Source organism: Camelina sativa, chromosome 5, assembly GCF_000633955.1.
Source record: "Camelina sativa cultivar DH55 chromosome 5, Cs, whole genome shotgun sequence".
Lineage (NCBI taxonomy): Eukaryota > Viridiplantae > Streptophyta > Magnoliopsida > Brassicales > Brassicaceae > Camelina > Camelina sativa.
Window position 1 is genome coordinate 22,931,163 of NC_025689.1, and position 5,284 is coordinate 22,936,446.

At 32.3% G+C, this 5,284-nt stretch overlaps 5 non-coding genes across 5 annotated transcripts; all 5 read left to right on the forward strand.

The window, feature by feature from the left end:
- Window positions 604-685, forward strand: TRNAS-AGA. The gene has a single exon. It is a non-coding gene; the product is annotated as a tRNA-Ser (tRNA).
- Window positions 928-1,012, forward strand: TRNAY-GUA. Its single transcript is given in 2 exon segments — window positions 928-964; window positions 977-1,012. It is a non-coding gene; the product is annotated as a tRNA-Tyr (tRNA).
- Window positions 1,118-1,202, forward strand: TRNAY-GUA. The gene is given in 2 exon segments: window positions 1,118-1,154; window positions 1,167-1,202. It is a non-coding gene; the product is annotated as a tRNA-Tyr (tRNA).
- TRNAS-AGA lies at window positions 1,917-1,998 on the forward strand. The gene has a single exon. It is a non-coding gene; the product is annotated as a tRNA-Ser (tRNA).
- Window positions 2,431-2,515, forward strand: TRNAY-GUA. The gene is given in 2 exon segments: window positions 2,431-2,467; window positions 2,480-2,515. It is a non-coding gene; the product is annotated as a tRNA-Tyr (tRNA).

Sequence of the window (5,284 nt, forward strand, 5' to 3'; positions counted from 1 at the left end):
TTTTGATCGAATTCGTTTTTTATTCGATTGGTATGTTTTAGGTTTATACAATTCTGTTAGCATAAGAAATGATTTCATAGTACACTAAGTAAAAAATAGTCTGAGGTTTCCTCTATTATATGCTTTAAACCCCCAAATGATCATAGATTTTTTGAAAGATAAACTTAAAGTTGTATATGCAGAATTATATTTAAAGGCTCGTGGTTAGTGCTTACGAATCGTCAACGTTCTTACAAGCGTAGTGAAAAACCCTTTTCCACTTTCTTCCACGATTTGTATGCGTTAATTTTGCAATAATATAAATAATCATAGCCCACATCTCAGTATTACATGCTTATAGATAAGTAGAGATAAAATAATATATCAACAAAGGAGCTCTTCAAAAAACTTGTTTTCGAATTCAGAATATGTATTATAATTCTTGAAACATAAAAAGAGCCGAACAAGCGTTGTGCTTTTAATCTTTTTATCTAGGTTATAAATCGAGTCATGGCTAGACTCATCCATAATTCTCACTGAACACCAGCATCTATGATAATTCTCACTGAACACTAGCATTTATGATAGACAATAGTATATGGCTAGGTCTATTTTCATATAAGAGTGGACGTGCCGGAGTGGTTATCGGGCATGACTAGAAATCATGTGGGCTTTGCCCGCGCAGGTTCGAATCCTGCCGTTCACGTTTTTATTTATCGTGCGTGTAAGTTCTAAAATTGTGAATTGTTCCGTTATAGAGTTTGTTCCGGTTTTCCGTCACCTAAGTTTTATGTAAACTTTAATTGTGATATGAAATTGCAACACAACATGGCAACGTTAAAGTTACTAGTTAGCTCACCTTTTTTCCATTACTCTTCTAAGTACTTTTAAGATCGATTAGAAGTACTATGTTGAATCTTCTACACGCGTATAATCTTATAATAAAAACCGACCTTAGCTCAGTTGGTAGAGCGGAGGACTGTAGTAGACGCAGATTATCCTTAGGTCACTGGTTCGAATCCGGTAGGTCGGATTTTATGGGCTAAAGCCTTTTTCATTTCGTGTATTCTAAATTTATGCAAATCTTTGTGTTCATAGATTATTTAGAAAAGTACACATGCATCAAGTACAATACAATCCGACCTTAGCTCAGTTGGTAGAGCGGAGGACTGTAGTTGAAGCAGAATATCCTTAGGTCACTGGTTCGAATCCGGTAGGTCGGAATTTTCTCCCACATGTTGGGATTTTATAGAGTTGTGACATTTACTTTTTTTTGAATAATGGATCTAATTAACCAAGACACGCTGGCAACAAAAGAAGACTTAAACTAAAACTTTTGATCGAATTTGTTTTTTATTCGATTGGTATGTTTTAGGTTTATACAATTCTGTTAGCATAAGAAATGATTTCATAGTACACTAAGTAAAAAATACTCTGAGGTTTCCTCTATTCTATGCTTTAAAACCCCAAATGATCATAGATTTTTTGAAAGATAAACTTAAAGTTGTATATGCAGAATTATATTTAAAGGCTCGTGGTTAGTGCTTACGAATCATCAACGTTCTTACAAGCGTAGTGAAAAACCCTTTTCCACTTTCTTCCACGATTTGTATGCGTTAATTTTGCAATAATATAAACAATCATAGCCCACATCTCAGTATTACATGCATATAGATAAGTAGATATAAAATAATATATCAACAAAGGAGCTCTTCAAAAAATTTGTTTTCGAATTCAGAAAATGTATTATAATTCTTGAAACATAAAGAGAGCCGAACAAGCGTTGTGCTTTTAATCTTTTTATCTAGGTTATAAATCGAGTCATGGCTAGACTCATCCATAATTCTCACTGAACACCAGCATCTATGATAATTCTCACTGAACACTAGCATTTATGATAGACGATAGTATATGGCTAGGTCTATTTTCATATAAGAGTGGACGTGCCGGAGTGGTTATCGGGCATGACTAGAAATCATGTGGGCTTTGCCCGCGCAGGTTCGAATCCTGCCGTTCACGTTTTTATTTATCGTGCGTGTAAGTTCTAAAATTGTGTATTGTTCCGTTATAGAGTTTGTTCCGGTTTTCCGTCACCTAAGTTTTATGTAAACTTTAATTGTGATATGAAATTGCAACACAACATGGCAACGTTAAAGTTACTAGTTAGCTCACCTTTTTTCCATTACTCTTCTAAGTACTTTTAAGATCGATTAGAAGTACTATGTTGAATCTTCTACACGAGTATAATCTTATAATAAAAACCGACCTTAGCTCAGTTGGTAGAGCGGAGGACTGTAGTAGACGCAGATTATCCTTAGGTCACTGGTTTGAATCCGGTATGTCGGATTTTATGGGCTAAAGCCTTTTTCTTTTCGTGAATTCTAAATTTATGCAAATCTTTGTGTTCATAGATTATTTAGAAAAGTACACATGCATCAAGTACAATACAATCCGACCTTAGCTCAGTTGGTAGAGCGGAGGACTGTAGTTGAAGCAGAATATCCTTAGGTCACTGGTTCGAATCCGGTAGGTCGGAATTTTCTCCCACATGTTAGGATTTTATAGAGTTGTGACATTTACTTTTTTTGAATATTGGTTCTCATTAACCAAGACACGCTGGCAACAAAAGAAGACTTAAACTAAAACTTTTGATCAGATTCGTTTTCTATTCGATTGGTATGTTTTAGGGTTATACAATTCTGTTAGCATAAGAAATGATTTTATAGTACACTAAGTAAAAAATACTCTGAGTTTTCCTCTATTCTATGCTTTAAAACCCCAAATGATCATAGAGTGTTTGAAAGATAAACTTTTAAGTTGTATATGCAGAATTATATTTAAAGGCTCGTGGTTAGTGCTTACGAATCGTCAACGTTCTTACAAGCGTAGTGAAAACCCCTTTGCCACTTTCTTCCACGATTTGTATGCGTTAATTGTGCAATAATATAAACAATCATAGCCCACATCTCAGTATTACATGCATATAGATAAATAGATATAAAATAATATATCAACAAAGGAGCTCTTCAAAAAATTTGTTTTCGAATTCAGAAAATGTATTATAATTCTTGAAACATAAAGAGAAGCCGAAATTGGGCCAAGGGTGTGTGGTTCCCTCAGACAACTCCAAAATTTGCTTTTCTTACGTGGCTCGGCATGCTCAATAGATTCTCCACGGGTGATAGAAGGTTTAACTGGAATCAGTCGGTCGACACCTCCTGTTCTCTCTGCTCAGCACCCTTGGAAACACGGTCTCATCTCTTTTTCCAATGCTCCTACTCTCATCAGATTTGGCGTAAACTCACTTCTGGTTTTCTTGGGGTATACTCATCCTCTGACTGAGAACTCATCAAGACCCTCATCTCTGACTCGTCACTCGATAAACTTCCCCGTCTGCTGCTGCGCTGCTCTCTTCAGGTCGCACTCCACTCCATATGTCAAGAACGAAACAACCGCAGGCACGGTGAACCTCCGGTCTCTGTATCCCGGCTTCATCAACGGATTGATAGAACTATTCGGAACAAGCTTCTACTCATTCAAGGTTCAGGTAACACCCTGTATGAAGATGTGCTCATCCTCTGGTCCACTACTAGAACATAATTTTTTTTTTATGTTACTAGCTAAATTTTAAACTAGTTTACACTCGTTGTAAAGAGAAAACGGTTTTTTTGATAAATAAAATTTTACATTCATTCAAAAAAATAAAAGAAATAAATAATAATACAAATAGATAAGTAGATAAAAAAATATATCAACAAAGGAGCTCTTCAAAAAATTTGTTTCGCATTCAGAAAATGTATTATAATTCTTGAAACATAAAGATCGCCGAACAAGTGTTATGGTTTTGATCTTTTTGATCTAGGTTATAAATTGAGTCCTGCTTAGACTCATCTACTTCTCACTGAACACCAGGATTTATGATAGAGAATAGTAAATGGCTAGGTCTTTTTTCATATACAAGTGGTCCTGCCGGAGTGGGTATCAGGCATGACTAGAAATCATGTGGGCTTTTGAAACGACCGCACCCGGATTTCCAATAGCGCAGGTTCGAATCCTGTTGTTCACGTTTTTATTTATATTGGTTGTCCATCCTGTAATTTTGACATATTATTAATGGGAAAAATGTCAAAAAAAAAATCATGAACTTTCAAATTTGGGACATTTAAATCATGAACTTTCAGAATCATATATATAAAAGTAGAGTTTCAGTCTCTCCTTATTGGTTCACTTGGCAATGCAATTTTAATAAAAAAAAATTATATTAAAACACAAATTTAAAAACAATTAATTTTCACATTTAACTCACATAATATAAAACTGAAATCTTTATATCTTCTCCCTATAAATTATGCATTAACTTTATTTCTCCACTAAGTTGTATTAATTAATTGTATTAAAACAAAACAATAAATTAGAATTGTAACTCTCATTTTTCTAAATGCAATTTTTCATCATTTCTCTTCCTATAAATACTCATTATCTTATTCTCTTAGTCTATCACTCTTTCATTCTCTCATCTTCTTCCACTACTCTCAAATCTCTTTTTTGTTTTGTTTTGTTTTGTTTTGTATTTTTTTTGTTATTGTTGTTGTATGGGTTATAAAAAATCAAATCAAATATCATTGTAAAAGCTTAGTTTTAGAGTTTGTATGATATGTATATCTTATATATTTATTTTAATCTTTTAAAATGTTTATCTCCATTTTCTATTTTATATTAACATCTTATAAGTCATTATTTTCATACTTCCTTACAATATTCACCACACAATAAGATCATAAAGTTGAAATGATCCATATGTAATTATCTATTATGTCTCTGGTTATCTCACATATTCATGTATCATTTTAAATAATTTATAAAGATCAATATAATATTTAAAGATCAATATAATTATCCATTTATCCATTTATAAAGACTATTTTGTTTTGTGATCCAATTGATAAATCTGCAGAGATCAATATAATATATATTTTTTTTTTATGATTTGAGGTTTTTGAAAACAAAAAGAACATAATTAAACAATTGGTTTTTTGTGTCTTTAATCAAAATAAAAAATGATCCAAAAAACAAAACATATTCAACTGGAACTTAAATATAAAAATAAAATATAATTTTAAAAATATCATTTCACTAAATTCTCTAAAGATGAAACCATTAGTATGAAATCTAGCACTATAAATTAAATTGATGAGTAAAAACCAAAAAAATATAAGTTATCCTTGGGATTTTAAAAATTATTGAGATTGAAGAATTCATATAATTTTATAAGAAAACTAATTTAGTTTGTCACTTAAAAAGTAAT